The sequence below is a fragment of the Boleophthalmus pectinirostris genome, unplaced genomic scaffold (genome assembly GCF_026225935.1).
Source record: "Boleophthalmus pectinirostris isolate CB_2022bp ecotype Guang Dong unplaced genomic scaffold, ASM2622593v1 HiC_scaffold_11, whole genome shotgun sequence".
Lineage (NCBI taxonomy): Eukaryota > Metazoa > Chordata > Actinopteri > Gobiiformes > Gobiidae > Boleophthalmus > Boleophthalmus pectinirostris.
The window spans coordinates 11,813,475-11,835,984 of record NW_026570994.1 but is presented as its reverse complement, the minus strand read 5'-3'; the positions used below and the strand labels follow the sequence as shown (position 1 = coordinate 11,835,984).

Sequence of the window (22,510 nt, the reverse complement as noted above, 5' to 3'; positions counted from 1 at the left end):
ATAATAATTAAATAAGAACTACTATTACTAAAACTAATACCACCTTTCTTCAACTGCTGACAATACTACTGTAGTAGTAATAGTACTGATACTATTGTCATTACTGCACAGTACAACTAGGCTCATGCTACTACTACTACTATGGGTAGAACAGGCAGCAATAATACACTTACTTCAAAATAATATTACTCAAGTACAAGTACAGAAGTAGTGGTTCAAGATAATAACTTGAAAGTTACTATCTGGACACAATAATGCACAAAATCTGAAAAATACTACTACTGTTCCTACTACTGCTCCTAATACTACTACTGTCTAATCTTGAATTGCCACAACTAGTCCTATTAATGTAACTATCTTATGATTAACATGTCCCTCGTTAAAATGAGACTTAAAGTATCAAATAGGCCAATCTGGAAAGGATAAATCAATAAATAAAGTTAAAATAATAATAAGATATTAAAACTACTACTTTTATTCCAATTGCTGAAAATACAGGTAGTACTGAGAGCTTCAAAGTGCCTTTACCACAGCAAGTACTACTTTAACTATTACAACAATGCTACTACTACAAGAAATATGGCTCAAGTAAGAGTACAGTTACTTTAAAATAATGTTTCTAAAAGTAAAAGTACAGAAGTAGTGATTCAAGATATTAACTTAGTAACTGTCACACACAATAATGCATAAAATCTGGTTACTACTACTACTACTACTACTACTACCACCACTACTACTACCACTACTTCTTCTGCTACCACTACCACCACTAATACCACCACCAGTACCAGTACCACTACCACCACTACCAGTATCACTACCACTACTACTACTACCACTTACTACTACTACTACTACCCTTCTTAGACTAACATTTGAATGGACAGAGCCTGTAGCCTATAGCAGTGTCAGTTGTGATTAGCTTGAACATATGCTGTGCTGACCTCCCTGGACCCTCTCTATAGATCTGCAGTATGCCATAACAGCTAACACATGGACACAGGGATGGGGTACTTTGAAAAGGCACACATGATAAGTGAGAGTGAAGTATTTGTGTATATTATATGAGAGAGGAATGTACTAAAACATGGGGGAAGACACAAAGAGTACTTCAAATATTATCATTAGAATTTAGCAGGTCGTAGTGTCAATATACAAATCAGCCATTACGACGTACGGCCAGGTGGGGAGACACTTCACATTTCTAAAAGAATTTGGGATCTAAAACGTAACATGTGTTGTCTATGCAATTTAAAATCAACAGGTCATGGTGATATCACTAAGACTAGTCATACTTTTAGTAGTAGCATTAAAAGTGTTGGATGGGTAATGCAAGTAGTAGTTAGTGTGACCATATTTCCGTTTGTCAAAAGCAGGACACTGTGAGGGTGGGAGGTGGGGCCTCGTCATTGACATTGAGCTACTCTCACCTGACAAAGCTTTTTAATGTTTTTTGGTGTCCTGGTGTGCTTTGAGGTCTCTGGCACCCCCACTGGACACCGAAACATATGTGCCTGCTTTGCACACTGTGCACATGGCCTATTTGTCCTGACCGGGACAGAAAACGGGGAATTTCTTGTGCAAGTCATCATTAAATGTGCATTTGTGCTTCGGTATGTTGCAGGCTGACCGACTGTTTGTGTCTGCTTGCTCCTTCTGAGTTACAGAGAGCTACGAGAGCCGCTCAGTTTAATGGCCCAATGAAAGGTAATGAAAACCCGAACATTTGCATCAAATTATAAAAAAAAAAAAACCCGGACAGCCAGGACAGGATGTGAAAAACAGACATGTCCAGGGAAAAACGGACATTTAGTCACCCTAGTAGTAGTAGTAGTAGTAGTACTTGGTGGTGACAGTGGTGCCAGTAGGATCCATCATTTCATTAGTAGTAGTAGTAGTAGTAGTAGTAGCAGCAGCAGTAGCAGCAGTAGTAGTAATAGTAGTAGAAGTAGTAGTAATAGTAGTAGTAGTACTAGTAGTAGTAGAAGTAATAGCAGAAGTAATAATAGTAGTAGAAGTAATAAGAGCAGTAGTAGTAGCTCGAGTAGTAATAGTAGTAATAGTAACAGGAGTAGTAGTAGTAGTTCTTGGTGGTGATAGTGATGCCAGTAGGAGACATAATTTGATCATACAGTTGCAGTGGGGGGATCAAGCAAGTAGTAGTAGTAGTAGCAGTAGTACAGTAGTATAGTAGTAGTAGTAGTAGTAGTAGTAGTAGTAGCACTAATAGTGGTACTTCTTAACGGTGATTACAGTACCAGTAAAGTAGAAGTAGGACACGTAATTAGATTCCCACACAATAAGACAACAACTTCCACAGTCTATATCCGTATCTTAGCAACCTAAATACTGTATGTTAAATGAATACCATGATCACTATCTTGACATATGGGATATTTTTGTCAGTATCCTCCTCTTAATGTACTTTCTAAAAATGGCAGACTACCAATAACAGCTCCAGTCCTGCCTCCGATGAGCCGTGCTGGGAGTCTGTGCCAGCGCGCCACTTAAATACATTGCTAGTTGGCACTTAATAGTCCCTGTGGTCTAGTGCGCACGGATCTGTAAACTGCGATGCTTCTTATAGTGGGAGCGAAGTCGAAAAAGACCAGATTTTGTCCAAGATAATGATCCCCTCTCACGACTCGACCCAAAAAGATGGCTCCACGGCATTCCTGAGTGGTTAGAGATATCTTTGCTGAGGTTTGGGACAGATAAAAAACATATTGAATTACACACAACAGCGCAAAGGAAGTCTGCTTGTCAAACTACTTAGCATTGCCTTCTGACTTGAAAGAATGAGTAGTATTTGATTTGGATATTTTCAAAGCCCGGTGTGGGATCTACTATTCAGGTTGCTTGAGGCAGCGAGCTATATGGTTGCAAATTACAGAGCAGTGTGCCAGTCCACTCTTTCGATTCACTATTTTTAACTTTTGTGGAACCAAAGTCTGAGGTGGATGCTATTCTATACTAGGAATGTTCTTGTAAAACTGAAAATGTAATAGGGAAATGTTGTTTTAACCATGGGAGTGATATGGTAACTGAAATTTGAGTTGAGGTTAGGTTAAAGTTTGGTTTGATGGTAGCAATTACACAAAAAAATTGGCATCAACAATGAGAATTTTTTAAGAGAAACCAAATTATGAAATCTAAAGGCTCATTTATGCTCCACTTTCGTACATAAACAGATGGGTGCGTTCTAAGTGTAGTAACCGTCATTGCATTTATACTTCCATACGTTTCTAATGTCAAGGCTGTGTTCTGTTAAGAGACCACCAGGGGGCGATGAATCTCATTTTGAGAATCGACCAAAAGCTGACAAAATAGAACAACAAATAAACACCAAGGACATTTTTAGGACGTATTTGTTAGAAAATAGTCAAGAAAAACAAGTAGCGAAGCATTTATTTGTTTTGCAGCTCGTTCTAGTCGTCTAGTCGTTTTTTCTTCCACTTTTATGGTGTTCACTACTGCCCCTAGTGATCAGCTCACGTACTACTGCATTGCTAAGATTTCACATGTTCTGAGGAGATGTGTGTCCAAACATAAATGAGCCTCAAGTTGGTTCATCACTGCTGTTCCAAAATACTGAAATAGTATAGTTTTATACTTTGATTTCATGAAAAGATAGGGTTAAATAAACGGGTGAGGTAAAATATTCTGGGCCATTTGCAAAGTATAGTATTATTCTTTCCAACCCATAATAGGCAATGAATCTAAGCTGCAAATCTAAAAAACTATTTTCACAGTAAAGGACCCATATTACGCTATTTTCTGATCTATGTTATAATGTTGTCTAGTCATTTTTAAACTCCATACACCTTCACTAGATTCATTTGGATAATTTGAGCCCTGGAATTGCCGATCTCTACTGAACTAAAATATAAAGGTAGTTGTTAACTTGAAAACTACCTCTACTAGGGGTGTAACAATAACCAAAATATCGTGATATCGTGTCATCAAAAGTCTCTCAGTAATATCGTGGGCCATCACAGTATATCAAATCACAAGTTTCTTTGGTTAAATTCATTGTTATGGTGCAGCAATAGTTAAAAAAACAGAGGGAACTACATCGACCATGATCCTTTGTTCCTTCTTAGTTCTTTGAATTAAGTCTTGTCAAGGCATTTTAAGAGGAAATAGTAGTATATTCACAATTTCATTAGCCTCCACAAAATATCATAGTAAATATCGTACTGTGAGATGCATATCGTGAAAATATCGTACCAAGAGATTTGGATATTGTTACATCCCTAACCACTAAATGACATCACAAAGTGAAACAGAGTATTTTGAGCTTTGGAGATGTAGACAGACTAACAAAAAGGATTACTTAAATATGTGCGAATGAAATAAAACACAACTCTAGGTATGTATGAGGATTAAAAAATATGAAGTCACTTTTTTATTTGGCAATTCCCAGCGTCTCAACTATTCTCCACTTTGCATATAAAATAAGCTTCTAATATATGCTGCTTTCGGGCCTTCAGTTCTTGGCATATACAATTTACCATGTGTATTGCTTACTGTAAAGAAATGCCCCCAGCACTTCTCCTCTCCACGGGACTACACAAGCTGCCAGCTCTGAGCCGATTGTGCTTATTGTCACCATTTTTGAGGTCGCCATGGAAACCTCACACTTGTCACCGTACTCTGTTAGTGATTAAAGAACGCACTGGAGTGAATGAAATGAACTCGACTGGAAGGGTGAATGAGCAGAGAGGGGAAAAAAAGTTTGACAATGGCATATGAGCAAATGGAGATGTTTAGATAGCAATTAGCAGACTGTAGGAATCTCGAGTCGGGACGGTTTGAAGACTTGTATAGGGCTCTTGTACTGGCTTCAATCGTAAACTAGATCCCAAACTGAAAGCAAAAAATGTGATAAACAAAATCGATTGCTTTTGAAAATACAACTCAAAAGGACATCTTTCTTTTTTGCTCATTTAGGAAGATTCAGTCTTCTATTGAAGGTGCCATGAATTATTTTTCTAGTAGTCATTCTTACTGTGTGGGTGACCCCTCCACGGATCTTCCTTGTAACCTGGTCTAGATCTTATCTAGATAAAACTAAAACATGGAAACAAAGCAAAACAGGTGGGGACATGCAAGTCGTGACTTGGACTCGAGTCAGACTTGACTCACTATTTTTAGGACTTGAGACTTGACTTGATAAAATGGACTAAGTCTTGGGACTCAATTTGGACTTGAAGGTCAGTGATTTGGGACTGTGACTTGAGAAGACCTGTGAAGTAGTTTTAAAACTTTCTATTCTGACTGTAATGATTCACTCTAAGATCTTGTCAAGATATTTAAAAAGGAAAAAATTTACATTTCTGCAACTCTAATATACTCTATAAATACTCACATGTAAATATACTATGACTTTATAAGTACAATTTATCTTAAAAGTCAAATAAATTGCAAAAATCTAAGCTATATTTGGTACTTTGGTTTAAAGACTTGAAATGACTTGAAGCTCAAAGCAGATGACTCAGACTTGACTTGGACTTATGGGTCAGTATCTCAAGACTCGGCTTGGACTTGCCTGTATTTGACTTGGGACTTGACTCGGACTTGAGGTTAAAGACTTGAGATTTACTTGAGACTTGAGACGATGAGTTGGTCCCACCTCTGCAAATCAATAACTCTAGTTTCTCTACGGGGAATCTTACTTCTACTTTAAAGGTGACCTGGTGCACTTTTAAAGTAGAAGTAAGATTTTGTACCAAAAATGTCTGCAAAGAATCACATCTAATTTGAAACTTAAAAATCAGAAGTACTGCAAAAAAAAAAAAAAAAGAGAGATACTTCCAAACGTTTGTTGCTATTGTTTTCTTTGTACCATAGAGTTTTTCAAAGTTCAGAATAAGCCACTAAGAAGGATGGAAATACTTGCATTTTCTTGTGTACTTATACAATCTTATATACGATTTGAAACTTATAATTTAGAAGTAGTATAAAAATGTGACACATTTGTTGCTGTTGTCTTTGTACTTTATTGTATTGTCTCACATTCACAATAAGCTCAGACTAAGATTTAGACTGGTACAATCTTACATAGAAGATGAAATATATGCATTAGAAGCTAGAAGTTAAGTAAAAATGTGATACTTCCAAACTTTTGTTCTATTCTCATCTGTACTTTATTATTCTCCCTGGCATTTCATACTAGCTAGACAGAATATTTAAGTGTTTTACTGTAGTTTTCACATGTATTGTGTTATGAGTACATCTGTTTCTTCTGTTTTGTTTTGGGCTTTTTTTGGTTGACTTTTTATGTGAGGCACTTTGGTCAGCTGAAGTTGTTTCAAATATGCTATATAAATAAACTTGAATTAAATCGAATTTTTGCCGTCACCACCTTAAAATGAGCCAAGACTCAGATTTAGACTTGTGATTTCATATAAAGGACTTGAAACTTAGAATTTAGAAATGTAAACGTGTATAAAATGTGACACATCCTAAATTTTGTTGCCCCTGTCCTTTGTTTTTGTTCTTTATTGCTGTCATCACATTCAAAATAAGCTCAGACTCAGATTTAGACCCTGTACAATCTTACATAGACAGGTTTCTAATTGGCGTCGGACAAAACAGCAGACGTGGTTTCCTGTGTGTAATTGTAAACTGATTAAAGCTGTTGTTGGTCCCAAGGTCTTCTAAACAAACCCTCCCCATGTGGCTGTCTCTGGAACAGGAAGTGCTCTGACAATAGCTCCGTTACTATATCAGTCCGCTGGTTCCCACAGGTTGGCTCTAAAGGGATCTGTGGAGAGGATGGTTTTGAGCCCACCCAGGCACAATGACACACACATGGACAAGGCGAGCAGGAAGAGAAATGTCAAATAAACGATTGTTGGAATGGGCAGCCTTGAGGAACATAAACAAAACTGTTTTCCACAAAAGACAATGTATGAAAATGTATATATTATATAAGCAACACAGCAACATCCACTGACAATGTATATATTCCATAAGCCATACAGCAAAACCCACTACTACTACTACTACAACAACAACTGTATCATGAAATCTAATGAAAAATCTCTGTTGTGTACTACTACTACTACTACTACTGCTACTACTAATTCTAATGATTTAACAAGTGTGTAATGAAATCTAATGAAAAATCCGTTGTGTACTACTACTACTACTGCTGCTGCTACTGCTACTACTACTACTACTACTACTACTACTACTACTGCTGCTACTACTACTACTACCACTACGACTACTGCTGCTGCTACTACTACTCCTACTACTACTTCTGCTACTACTACTGCTACTGTTAACTCCAAGTATTTAACAAGTGTATAATGAAATCTAATGAAAAATTTCTGTTGTGTACTACTACTACTGCTGCTACTACTACTACTACTCTAATCTAACTCTAATGATTTAACATGTATAATGAAATATTTCTGTTATGTACTACTACTACTACTACTACTACTACTACTACTGTTAACTCTAATGATTTACCAACTGTATAATTAAATCTAACGTATAATCTCCATCTGTACACCACCTGATTCTCTCTATGACACGTAATGACACTTTAGGCCAGGTTAAAGTTCAGATCTGTGGAGAGGCAATCCCACTCACTGCAAAAAAGCATGATTTAAAGGTAGTGCTGATATAGAATAAAACATTTGTAACTGAACAATGGCTAGATGGTGGGACATTTCAAGAACATCAGCTTGAAGACCAGAAGTTAGTGCCTACTTTGAGTAAACAATTACTTTAATATTTATCAAAAATGTTGAATTTAAAAGAATTGCTCAAACCTGTTATAGTCCATGCTTATACTTCACTGTCCGCCCCATCACAATGGACCAATATCCAGTGTTCAGCAGGATCACATTCCGATCCAGTGACTGTTGGGTGTATCCTTTATGGCTTTCCAGTGAAATCATGTTTAGTGACTTTGCTGAGAATGAATGAGATCCATATATTGTGCTTTTTTTTGTCTGTCCCCATGTCAAAATCTACTTTTTATATTCATAATGTAAAGATAAACATGGTTATTTTACTGTATTGATACTTTGCGGGTGATGATCAACATTCCCTGGAGATTGATGCTAACTGTAGGCATGCTCTGTCGGAGGTTTTGACTTTAATCTGAGCTTTTGTTTAACACAATCTGATCGAAAAGAACTCACTTAGTTGGAACTACAACAGATGATGTTTACTGTTCAACAAATCCTAACACCTAAACAGGACCATGAACACTAATATTGATCACAGGCTCCAGAAATATTACTAATATTTGCATCGTTTCACTATGGTAACTGATGAACACTTCACCATACACATAGTTACAGAACATCCCAAACATGTCACTACAAAGTATCAATAGAAAAACATATCTTATCATTGTTGTCGTGCATCTGTCCAGGAAAACAAACTTCTAGCACAGGTCGACCTAGATGACTTAATTGAAAAAATAAACAGCCATTCCTAATACATTTACACACAACAATGAGACTACAATGACTTCCTCCGACCTCATCCCCAGAGCCCGTGAGCCAGCTCCGCTCTTATTGTTTCCTATGGTTGTGGTTGGGGACCAGGATTTCCTCACGCCCCTTGACCTCTGGCAGGTGAGACGGATCAGGCAGGGCACGGGAGTTTATGATAGCCTTCTGTCTCGCACATGCCTCAGCACACATGTAGTCCAGGCAGGCGTAGGCTAGCACAAATTATGCACTCATAACGTGGACAAAAACACGCATGAGAAGACAGGAAATGCGGCTAAAATGGTGCCATCTGACCTCTGGGTAGAATGCAAAGGTTCAAATGTGCAAAAAGAATCACACGGACAAGCCACGTCATGTAATAACTGAGTTCAAAAAAGATTTTAAAAAGTACGACCACATTTTTCAAAATATTATGCAAAATCTCAAACCCAGAATTAGAATTTTGCCGTTTCGAAATTTCAATTCATTCTAACTCCTGGTATAAGTTCAAGCATCTATAAAGGCATTGTCTCTTGCTAATCTATTTTTATCACTAAATCTTTCCAAAAAAAAAACAAAAAAACACACAGATTGTAAAAATTGGGTCACACCATACGCACAACCTAGCCCCACCCCCTAACACACACTTGCATATTAAATACACAATTTGAAAATTTTACATTTCCAGACACTTGTCATCATAAACTTGTAGAAATAATGACAGTACTTCTTTAAAAATGTCTAAAAAGCTATGTAAGATTTTGACAATTTCATGTTTATATTTTATCTGGTAAAAGTTGGGGTCCTGAGAGAATAAATTTCATTGATTTGGCAAGTTATCATTATCACAGAAGGAGTGAGGGATACCAGTCATCACAACTTTGATCCATACATTTTTGGGAATCCCCTTTGTAGTACTTGTACTTCAGTAAACTATGCAGCTGTTTCTCAACACACAAAAAACAACTAGGTCATCTATATTAAAACCAGTACAATAAGAGAACTGCCATGCTAAGTCTTACCTTCCACATGATTAAAATCCCATCGTCCACAAACAAAGTGAAAAAAGAGGAAGAGAGAACAGGTCAGGAGACAGGAGCTATCTTTGGCTGCGTCCCGATTATTTCCAAAAGTGTATAGGAAGGTAGGGAAGGAAATGAGGAGCTAGGAAGCCAAAAAAGGGGGCTAACTTAGACGTCGTAGTCCCTGCCGTATCATCACCTCTCTTGACATGTTCACTGCCCTAACTGTGTGCAAGCTTTTCCATCCTGACCCGGCTGAGCGAGGAGGAGAGAGATAGTCCCCCCTCCCCTCGCCTGCTTACTCCGCTCTCTAAGCCCCTCCCCCGTATTCAAATCCAATCACAGAGCCAATCAGAGGAGGGCAGGGGGGCGGGGTTAGTGGAGTCAGATGTTTTTGTGCGTTGATGTGAGCAGGCGTGCAGAAGAGGAGCTGCGTCTGGTTGTGTGGCGGATTTCACTCTTGGCCTTGATCCTTTCAGCTGTACAGTGAAGTTAAAACAACAGGCTTACGTTACACTTCCTCTGTTATTAAGGCGAGATTTGGGAGGAAGAGCCAGAGCTGCAACTAATTTTTTGGTTTGGCTCTGAAAAAAGTTCTGATTTCTGGGGGATTTTTCTTCAGGCATGTGTTCCAAAAACATTTCCCGATTGAATTTTCAACAAAATTCTAGCCTATAAACACATAACAGCCAGACTATTCTCTAGTCATTGGTCTGAGCTTCAAAAGCGCTGGAACTATCTTCTAAGCCGCCCTGATTTCAATCATTTAAAAGTGCGCTAAATTTTCTGGCAGAGGTAAACCTATGTCTTCTCTTTTGAAACGAGCAGGGGGTATTACAAGGCCAAATTCAAGGTCTGATCTGTGGAGAGGCGACGCCGCTTACACTTGTAATAATCCAAGTTATTTTTTAGCAATAAACGCCTGTAATTCAGATAAATTGTGACATTTTAACACTACATTTATATGATGATGGTCTGAACAGAAGACACAAAAGTGGTGTCGTGTCCTCACTTTTTATTCAGCATTTAGACGGAGTTTTCGGGAGGAAATCTGCATGCATACGATGACGCAAAAGAGTGAAGAATTCGATTGGTTATGCATACCAAGCGGCTCGGTGGTGACGTTAGGTGGTGACGTATGTGACAAACACGTACGCGGAATGAGCAGATCAGACCAGATCTGACCAGAGTTTTGTGTCTTGGGAAGTGTAGACGGAAATGCTACGAAAGTGTATTCAACGTTTCCACTCTGGAGGGTGGTTTCAAATTTTTGCATTTATAAGCCCCGAAAACGCCATCACTGTCTAAACAAAAGGCACTTCCGATCAAATATTTTGTTGTTTTGACCCGCAAGCTTTCTCATGCAAACATGCCCTTATATCCTTATATAGCACTTTTCCACTTCAAGGCACTTAAGACGCTTTATATCAAGGCGCCATTCCCACATTCATACACTGAGGGCAAGGTGGGCTAAGTATCTTGCCCAAATACACAATGACAGCATTCATCTGAGGGGACATTGAACCAAAGATGTTTACAGAGATAGAGCAGGATTTGACCAGCCAAGACTGGACAAACACTCTACGACCTGAGCTACAGTCACCCCAAAAATAAAGGCTAGATTTAATGCTGCATTGTGGAATATTCTAGGCAAGGCAACAACATACTCTCTACCAGAAGAGTTACAGAGAGCACCTTTAAAAGCAAGTGTAGAAAAGCACGTAGAAAAAGTAGTAAGATACCAGGATGATAGATGGATCTGACTTTGCGACAACAACAAAATGGCTAATTCGACTTTACCTTTCAAAAGCAAGATCATAATAACAAGACTAATACTTATTTAACATTCACCGGATTGTCTCGAATCCATTCAAACTTTATCTCAACTCTCCTCCTCCGCTTTTTCCTTCGCTAACTTCTTAATGTCTCCCTGAACTCTCCTCCCCCACCTGTCTCCTCCACCTTCACACTGCTACACCCCCAGTGAAGCCTGCCCCCTCCCCTCCTGTTTTTGATGTACCCCTCCAGGAAAGCAGCTTAAATTAATCTCCAAGAAGCAAGTCAGTCATTTACCCACCCACACCGCGCACCACCGTGGACCTCTTTGATCAAAACATCTCACTGTTTAATATCATGTCTAAAAATAACATGTTCTAAAGCTACAAATCATCTAAGGTGGTATGTACAGCCGACCGCACTGCTTTAATAATTACAAGACTCAAACTCCAAAATCTGTCTTCTCATTGGAGGCTAGATCCCACTTAATCCTTAACATTTTGCCCTAGAGGAGTGTGCACCGAAGGGGAAGGGTGGAACAAGACTTTGCAAGATGTGGGGAATTAATTCAATCTTGTGTTGGGTAAAACAACTCTCTCCAAAATCTGTTGCCTTTAAATGAATCTAATGTGTATTTTTGCATTGATAACAAATACTGATATTAAAGGGCATGTATTACTTTATTTTCTGATCTGTTATAATGTTGTTTTCTCATCTGAAACATACCTGAAGTTGTGTTTTGTTTCATTCACACATAATTAATGCACAGATTCAGCATATTTAAGCCGAGTTCTTCTCTCTAACTGAAAACACTCTTCTCCACCTTGTGATGTCATGTGATAATACAGGAAGTGCTCCATTGTATTTTAAACTCCATACATGTTTAGTAGAATCATTTGGATAATTTGAGCCCAGGAAATGTCTATTTCTACTAAAGTCTACTAAATTCTACTAAAGAAAAAGTAAAAAGCTCCAAAAGGGACAGTCTGGAATTTTGGACATAAGACCTCATTTCCTAGTGAGCCAGAGTGTTGGAGACGTGTGGAGACACTTTTTTAAATATTCCATCCAGTCCTTGTATTTGCAGAGGTCGCTGGTGCTAGGCTAGTGCATGTCAATGGCCATAGTTAGCCTGCCACTAAAAACAGTCTTACCCACTCCACAAAACACCTGAGGCAAAACAATTATAAAGCCAGACTATTAATGTAAATAGTCTGTGTTGACAGAATAATGTTTGAAATAAAACTAAACTTGCATTTGAAGGATTTATGTGTGAGCAGCAGCAGCAAGTTCTTGATAGAAAGCTTGGCAGTGGCGGACTAATATATGAGAAAATAGTCCCTCAGAATGTGACGATTCATGCGATGCAAGGTTAATTTTATTTCAAACATTATTCTATCAACACAGACATTTACATCAACAGTCTGGTGTAATAATAGATTTGCTTTGGGTGTTTTGTGGAGTGGGTAAGACTGTTTTTAGTGGCAGGCTAACTATGGCCATTGACATGCACTAGCCTAGCACCAGCGACCTCTGCAAATACTCTCCACACATCTCCAACACTGGCTCACTAGGAAATTAGGTCCTATGTCCAAAATTTTGTACTGTCCCTTTAACTTCACTAAAAAGAAAGAAACTATTACATAACATCATAAGGTGGAATAGAGCGTTTAGAGCCTTGGAGATATAGACATACTAATAATGCTGGATTAATCAAATGTGTGAATGCAACAAAACACAACTCCAGGTATGTTTTTGAGGAGGTAAGAACATTATAACATGACTTAAAGCTCACAAGAGTCAATTTTGTGTAATATAGGATCTTTAAGTTCTTAAAATAAGTACTTTCGATAAACACAATATTTCAACTAACACATATTTAGAACACTACATTTTTGTGTTGTGTCCACATTACCAAAGAGGATTATTTCAAATAGAGTAGATTGGACTTGATTGTTGCATTTATATGAATTTGACTACTACTACTATAGACTACAGTCTCTATAAACTAAAATCTGTCATTGGAGTAAGGCCATAGAACATGAAGAAAGTTATTTTACCTAAGTTTTTGAGTAGCTATATCCTACATTTTAGCCAGAAGTTTGGTCCTATGTCATGTTGTCTTGGTTACGTTTAGGGAGCAGCCCTCTCAAATCTTCTGAGTAGAGCTTTCCAATTAAATAAAGTGTTTTGGAGGTCAAAGCATCTCTCTATTGTGTCTGAGCTGTTTACCTCTGTGAACTTCTTTTCACCGTTTTAATTTACTCCTTTTCTGTGTCCCTTAAAGAGAAGTCACTTGCAGAGGTCCTGACATTTAAAAGGCAGCAGAGCGTGATGTACAGCTGCCCAGAGGGTGCCTGTGTGTTTGGAGACGCAGGGGCTGTGGGGACGTGTCAACTATAATCAATGCAGAGTGGTTTTGGGAACATAATGCAATGGTTTCTGCTTGTCTAATGTGTCCTCTGTAGTGGTTGGACTAGGATGAGACAAAACGGGAGTGAGGAATTTTGGAAAAGAGACAACGGAAGATGGGACAAGCTACTGGGAAGTTTCCATCATGAGTCAGCTTCTAGAAATCCAAACTTAGAAGAGAAAGGACAAGCTAAACACCTATAGTATTGTAAACTGGAGCAAGTTAAGTTAATAGTGGGTAGGTACCATAGACTGTATATATAGCTAACCCACCAGCTGCCACGTTCCAAATAGGGAATGACCATGGGGGTACTTCTGGCTCCATCGACACTGGCTCCAGTTGACTTCACACTGAAAAACTGTCACTCTTCTCTCTGTAACTGCTGCATTGAGCCTTGTCATTTTGGTCTTAAAATGTTCATATTAACCCGCTTTACATTATCCTAGTGTTTTTATTTCGCTATATTGTCCGTAAATAAACTCCTATTCCTAAAACACAAGCCTCGGTGAGCTTCATTTGACTGGAGAAAAAAACTGTGGGTGACGTCACATTCCCTTAGTCCACTTTTTTGTAGTCTGTGGTAGGTACGAAGAGGAATTCTATTCTGTTGTAATGACAAACTTGGTTTGAAAAAAATATTTGACATCACAAATTTGACAAGGTAGACAAGCACATTTCAATGAATTTTTTTTTTTTTTTTTTTTTTTTTTTTAAAGGTGCACTGTGTAATTTTTCTGATGAGGGTCCAGTCATCTAGCCAGGCTGGCGCCACCTAGTGCCTCAATTTCATTTCTCTCCAGCGACAAGGTCAGGAATCAGAATACACTAGATGGTTTGCAAGAACCCAGGAAGTTGTAGATTGTGCACCGGCTGTGAAGCCATGACGTCAAACTCAAGCACCTGTCTGGGTCCCTTTTGTGATACAGCACAACAGTAAACAAAGCGGTCGAGATGGATGTAGACGTAGACAAAGCCATGCATTATGTGTTGGCAACGATTTCCAAGATTGAGGATTTAAAGCCGGGATAAAGAGAATGTTTTGTGAATTTTATCAAGGGGAAAGACATTATTGCCCTTCTTCCTATGGGATTTGGGAAAAGCTTAATATACCAGTTAGCCCCGTTACCTGTTTATTACATACGTCACGCAGCGACTGGTTAAATAAAAAAAGTACCCGCCTACCATCGAGTGAACAAATTCTAATGCTGCGAGGTCAGACGGATTCCACGAAGTGAAACCGGCTGATGAATCAGGCTACCAGCCATGTACTTTCTTTCTTATTTACTTATCTTTGCTTTACCTACAATGTTCTACAGTGTGGCATTAAACTTGGAGACTTGGATCTCCATGGAGACATCAGGTGAAGCAACCAGGCCAAGATACAGGTCAGATCTGTGAAGAAGAGACACACCTCACAGTAAGAATCCATGTTCTTGAAAAGCATTTTTGTGCATTAAAAACACCTGTAATTCAATAAATGCAACATAGATTAGTGTAATGCCCTAATGTGGAACATTTTGGGTAAAGTAATGTCTTATTTGTGGACACAAGTAGGTGTAGGTGTCTAGTAAAGCTTCATAGTGAACCTTTAAAAAATGTGCTCTCAGATGCAGTACACTACCATCGCCGACGGTTACGAAAGGCCTTCATGTATTGCCCTTTCATCTCCCAAAACATCCTACGGCAACACAGCAGGGACAATTGAAGTGTTTCCATCTTGGTCATCCCTTGGCAACAGACAGGCGTACACCCTAACTTTCCAAACACTTTTATGGTGATGTATTTATAGATTTTTCCAGTGGAGATGATCCAGAAATTCTCTTAAGTTTCAGTGACGAACATTAGCTAACCACTTCATTCAGTCTTCCAGTCCGTTTCTACGCAAACTCCTGAAAAATGTCCGTTTAGTGTAATCTTGATATACTTGTCTCAGTTTGGCCCCTGGTAAAGTTCTGACTAGCTTTAAATGACACACGTTTAATAGCTGTAATAAAATAGAGGGACTTTTTTTTGTCTGTGATGGGAATGTGGTTATTTTGTGGAAAACATTAATAGCTTTTTAATGGGGCTGTTGGGGTTTGCATAGCTCAGGCACAAACAACAGATTTTCTCAATTATATGTGTATCAATAACACAGTTTGGGCCAGAAAGAAGGAAAATGTTAGATGGCCTTTTCAGACTTTTAGAATGTCGCTTTGATATAGATGCTGTTCCAATTAGTACAAACATTTTCTGTTGTCAAGTTAAGTAAAAGACCAGAAACCTGACCTAAAAAACTTGTATCTCTCCATGGAAAGAAACATATGATGCTACAGGGCCAAAGTACGGGTCAGATCTGCGGAGAGGTGACCCCACACAGAGTAAGAATGCATGTTTTTCTAATAATAAAAACACCTATAATGGAATTAATGCAACAACGATAAGTTTAATGTCAGAGTGGGGCATTCCAGGCAAATCAATAACATCTCCATGGAGACAAGAAAGTGGCAACCTTGTACAGCAAGATGGATTCTCACAATATCTGTGAGATGTACTTCAGCCTATTCAATACTTTGGTACGGACTATATTGTTTGTGAAAAATGTGCAGAATGTAAGAAATTGATGTAACAAAAGTTAGATTTTTCGGTTCAGTCTGCTGTTGTGACGCTTCAACCAATTAGATTCAAATAGTCGTCATGACGCTCTGCTTTTTACGGTCACTTTCAGCGAGAGTCATCAAAGATTGATAATGTATGTCGCTAAAACACAGAGCGTCATGATGACTATTTTGTTTGTTAAAATGTGCAGAATGCAAGAAATTGACGTAACAAAAGTTAGATTTTTCAGTTTGTTCCGCTGTTGCGACGCTTCAACCTATTAGATTAAAATAGTCATCATGACGCTCTGCTTTTTACGGTCACTTTCAGCGAGAGTCATCCCAGATCGATAATGTGTGTCATTCAATTCAGACTGACACGTGTCTATCTAGTGTGAGCAAGGTTAAGTAAGTGGTGGACCTAGATCAAAAAAGTTACATAGTACATCTATACAGACAATGGAAAAAGGAAAGGTATAGTCATTAGTCATAGTAAATTGGGTTAAATAGGGTAACTTTCCACTCAGATTGTAACTGTGCCAATCTATAGCAATGATTAACAATTCGAAAGAGTTTGAAAAAGTACAGAAGACCACCAGAAGCCGTCAGACACCAGTTACTGCAGTCCATAATTCATGTTGACAGTTGCCTAAAACAATCGGCTAAAATAGTTTTTGAATCCATGCGTGCTTACATTTCCTTTGGACTTGAGGCTTCCCCTTCTCGTAGTTTACTGTACAGTTAGGAAATAAAAGTTTTGTTTGCCTTTAGTTAGAATCATATTTACTTCATGGCCACAGTTGGGTTATTTTCCCACCCAAACTTGAAGCAATCGGCCAAAGCGACATCTGTAACTTTGGTTAGGACAAAGTAAAGACACAGGATCCAGTCTCCAATCCAAATGTTGTTTTTGTGCTCGGTCGTAAAATATGCCCTCCTCTCAGCGCTTAAAAGGCTTTTATTTTTAACTGGGCGGAATGGTAGGAATGCAGTAGTCTGTCTTTCTCTGGGTGAGACTGTGTGAGGATAAACCAAGGCAGGGTTACGGCCACGACCTTTGAACCCGAGCACCATGGGTAGGCGACGGATGGAGGAGCTGTGTTTTACAATGCATGAAAATGAGGTGGAATGAGAAACACAACTGTGGCATTTGAAACAGCCATAGAAAATGCCTTTCTCGTGGGTTCAAAGAGCTCTAAATAGGCAGGTAGCCATAGGGTCAGCATAATTCATCCATGTGTTCATTATTGTCCATATGCATGAAAAACCTTTCATTCTATGGTCCAAAATCTGTTACCAATATCTTAATATGAGAAAGAATAGATATACTATTAGGGAGGTTTTGGCATATTTGCAGTAAAATGCAGCTCAGAACTCTTTTCCAATTGTTTCATTTGACTAAAATCCACAAAGTAGCTTATTCCACAATGTACTGACAGACCACAGAAGATCTAACTATATTGAAATGTATGCTCTATGACAGCACCACATAATCGAAACTCACTATCAAAGAAGACCTATTGTGCTTGTGTCTGCTAGATAATTATAATCTTTGACACATGTGGATATATCATATATATATATATATATATATATATATATATATATATATATATATATTTTTTTTTTTTTTTACACATTTTAAATCACAATAATTGTCTAAAAAAATAACGTAATAAAACATACTCACAACAAAGAGCCATGAAGTTGTTGCCACCTTCTATGTATAGCTGCAGATCACACTACTAAGTAACAGATTTTATTTATTTATTTATGTATTTTTTAACCAAAATTACATTGTGATGCTACCAAATTCACTGATTAAGAAAATAAAATTGTAGAGCAGTGGAGGTGTTCCAGTGAAGATGAAAACTGAGGCTATGTCCACACGACAATACTCCTCCATATTTTTTTTCGGGTTGAAACCACCCGAAATGCTGGCTTTGTGTGAACTAAAGGCCAAAACTAATAAAAACTTCACAGTTTCGACCAAAAAAACGTTGTCGTCTGGACACCACCTGAGATTAATCGACATCAGGATTAATGGTGTTTTGAAAATAAGTGATTAAAGATTGCTCAAACATGCATGAATCACCTGAAAAGTTGATTTTGCCTAATAGGTGTGCTTTAAAATCTATCTATCTACTACAATACGTAATTCTATCTTTGGCCTTCTGTCTTATACCTCTCCTCTCTCGTGTAAACATATCTAAATTGAAAGTCCCTTTACTGTATATATTACATCCATTAAAATGTAAACATGTATTAAATTCAGACAGTCCATTCGTCTTTGGTGGCATTTTTACAGCTTGGATATATGGTCCCTCTAAACCTCCCATGTCACAGATCACTATCTCGAAAACCGTTAGATATGCATTCTAATAGCATGACGTTAGTAACCCCTCGCCAAGAATCTATCACAGTTCTAGCTCTAAAAATCATGTTTTTGACCATTTATTCCCCGGACACCTTGAACATCTTCACAGCTTTCCTTTTCCCCTTCGGCTGAACTTTGACATCGAGAGTGAGGTCATTTGGAATCTGGTTTCGATTAGGGGTCGAGGAACAGTCTTTGAAAAATACTGATAGGAAGAAGGCAACAAAAGATTTAAGAGACGTATTGTAGCTCCATATCTCTCCAAGCGAGCAGTGACCTCCACGAAAAGATCTAATCGAAGCTAGACTAATACACATGGAGAGCCTGGGAGCTGTTTTTAAGAGGAGGACAAGACAGCCTGATTAAAAAGATAGAGAGATTGTCCAGCTAGTGCAATGTGGTGGAAAACTGGCTAAAAGAAAGCAGCGCAATAGCAAAACGAATCCAAAATTAATCTGTTTCTTTCATATTGTCCCAGAATAATTTGGAAGTTGAAGGCATATTTTCCTTGCGGGCTTCTCTAGGAGTTAACTTGTGCAACATGTAATATGAATCACGTTTTGTGGTCGCTACTTTACTGCCAAAGTCTTAGCCAAAAACATCTCATTTTAAGCCTGATGCATAGCTGTGACTGCAATGCTAAAGGGAAAAGGGAGTAGGGAGATTTACGAACAAGTTGTAAGATTTTGTCAAATAAAGGTGTGGGTTAAAAAAAGAAATTATATCGTTGTTTCTTTGGAAAGACTCATTAAAACAACACTATCTGACAACTTATATTATTCGGATTACTCATAGACTGTATATATAAATGGACATAACTAACCCGCTGGCTGCCGTGTTCCAAATAGGAAGTGAGCATGGGGGTGCTCTCGGCTCCATCAACTCTGGCTCCAACTGACTTTGCATTGAAAAATTGTCACCACTCGCTCTGTACTGCTGCTTTGAGCTTAGTCATGTTGATCTTTAAATGTTCATATTAACCTGCTCTACATGATCCTGGTGTTTTTATTTCGCTATTTTGTCCATAAATAAATTCCTAATATGGAACACTGATACAAATTTGCTCTTGTAACTGCTAGCTTTGTGAACTTCATTTGACTGCAGCCAAACGCTAGGGGCTCTCTTAGTCCACTTCTTTATGCAGTCTACGGCAGGAGTCTCCAACCTTTTTCCTCCTGTGAGCTACTTATTGTAGAACGAAAATGCCAGAGAGCTACTAATTTTAGCGGTCTCCAGAAATTTTGTAAATATAAGAGGCATGGTGAACTGAAGATGAGTTAGATGTCTATAAAACATGATCCATTATCCAGTTATCAGTGCACAAAATTCAGGGTATCCCCAGGTTTGACTATCCCAAATTTAAGAGTTTTAAGACCTTTTTTAGACCACTTAAATGAAAATTAACACCAACATTGCACCCATTATGTGGGCGAAAAACACCAGATCCAATTCTAATAATGACAAACCAACTACAGTAATATATCTAGAATCTAAGAGCCACTGTGGATTAAACCTACACTTCCCCATGATCCATCCAACGTATTCCTCCACTTTACTGATTGTTTACTCATTGCTGCCAGTGCTAGAAACCAAGTATTTTTTGCGCATACTCCAAATTAGACGTTTATTCACGTTACATGAGTTCAAGTAGTTTTTTCCCTTCCCTCCATTTAACATTGCACTTTAGCCCAGTCGAGTTTACAAAAAAATAGGCTAATGAAATTTAAGACCTTTCTGAAAAAAATAGGGCTAGGACAACATAATTTAAGACTTTTTAAGGCCTTAATTTACCCTTTATCTTTTTCAGACTTTTAAGACCCTGCAGCTACCCTGAAGTTAGGCATCAGATTTATACATTCACAAAGGAAATGGGCATTTAATCAGTCAAATCTGAGTTATTCAGCACAATATGTATAATTCAGAAATCCCTTGGTGAGCTACTTGGAAGGGGGTGGAGAGCTGCTGTTACCTCCTGAGCCACAGGTTGAAGACCCCTGATCTATGGGATTACTCTGTGTACACAATGATTGCTTTAGTATCTTATGATTAGTAGTGGCCATGAGAAGTACAAATACTCATGTTACTGTAATTTAGTACATGTTTGGGCAGTTTCTAGCATATTTTAAAACTTGTACTTTTAAAACATATGATACTGAGTACAGCAAGTCCCATTTGTCCCAATCCTTGTGTGTTTCACGGTATCTGCTCCCTTCTAAACCCACTAACACTTAACAGTATCCTCTGCTCTGATTGGACAGAGCTCAGAGAATATGCAGAGAATTGTGATTTGAAACGATTAAATTCAGCTTTAAATGAATCAAAATGCCACTTCAAATCTGTTAAAAAGTAAATAAGTGGTACTCTGAGCAGTATTTTAATGTATACTTTTCACTTTTAAGTACTTTTAAGTTTGGAAGCAATACTTGAGTAAATTTTTTGGCATGTAACTGAACAAAGTTGAAGTACTCTTCCCACCACTGGTAATGGCAAAAGTACAAGAAGCATAGTAGTGGTTTTCAAAATAAATGTATTACAAGTTACTTACAAAGTATAATAATCTGGTGCAGTACATCAAAGCAGTGCATTCTTTTAGTAATTTCCAAGCCTGGATAAATAGTCACTGCCAACTGGGTAGCAGATGGTTCCTGGCACAACGTTTGCCCCTGGGAACAGTACTTTTACTTCAGTAGCTCTTTGTTTGATTGTGGTTTTTTCCATATTTTGGATTACAAGGCCACCCATTGAGTGTAGCAAATGTTCCACCAATGGACTTTATTGCTTAAACCATCAGTTCCTTTTCTTTGTGGTTAAAATTCATCCCATAATATTTTTTGGAAGCCCACCCACGTACTTCTGACAATCCCTTTCAGTTCTCCTTGTTATTCCAATTACAACAAATGAAGCATCAAGCCAGTTTCAAGCAGGAGTTTATACTGTGCTAACTGACCCTTGCGTGGAGAATTAACCTCAAATATGCCCCAGAAAGTTAAAATACTACTCATACTACTGATTGTGTTCAGTTCAGTTACTGCGTAGGAGTGTAAGCAATCAAGTAGTTGTTGTCGTGTACGGGAATCAGAGCGCATTCCCTTAGGTGCGTTTGGAAATGTACACAGCGCGTCTAAAACGGGAGGCGACAGTTGTTTGTGGTTTTATGAGTCAGTGGTACAAATGGAGGTCAGGAGAGGAGCAGAAATATTGTGATGTGCAGAGGATTTAAAGTAACTAATAAGGAACACAAGACGTAGAGCGGAGATACGAGGGGATGTATACAGTAGCTGAGACGTGAGTTTTTGTTGGTAATGGTAGTGAATACAGGACAAAATACTGCTTGTTAACTAAAATATTTCTGACTATTCTTTTTGTTTGTGATATGATCAGGCTTGGATAAAAAAAAAAAAAATCCCTCAAGGTTTAAACCACAGACTGTATAAAGAACTAGACCAAGGGAGATATCACCCACAGCATTCTGCTCCAGTCAAATGAAGCTCAAAGAAGCCAGCAGTTATAGGTATGCTGTAATATGTTTCAATGCGATGGCAAGGTTTGTTTTATTTGTGGTAGATTTTGCATGTTTTTATTTGCTGTTTTTTTTTTTTTTGACCAATGAGTACCCCAAGCAGTTAATAGACCTGGAGCAGGGCGGCTAGTGACGGAAATAAAAAACGAGAATAGGAGACTGACAAGAAAAGAGTGGGCCCGGAGTTGAGGGCACGCCACTGCAGAGGAGCCACCGCCATAAGTCGGATTTCGAGCCGGATCGGAACAGCATGACGCCGAAGCAATGCAGAGACGGAGTGAGAAAATAATTTGTCTGCAGGGATCGTGAGACACAGATTAATCGACCAACGTTCAGACCCCCCCTTACATCGCACTACGAACTG

At 38.4% G+C, this 22,510-nt stretch overlaps 1 protein-coding gene across 1 annotated transcript in view; it reads right to left on the bottom strand.

Moving 5' to 3' along the window:
• Nucleotides 1-9,571, bottom strand: part of LOC110153288 (E3 ubiquitin-protein ligase Midline-1-like) — a 61,394-nt gene extending 51,823 nt beyond the window's left edge. Inside the window, exon 1 of the mRNA XM_020917172.2 lies at nucleotides 9,485-9,571. The gene's annotated coding sequence lies outside the window, so the exon portion shown is untranslated. The remainder of the gene's footprint in view (nucleotides 1-9,484) is intronic.
• Between the last annotated feature and the right edge of the window lie 12,939 nt (nucleotides 9,572-22,510).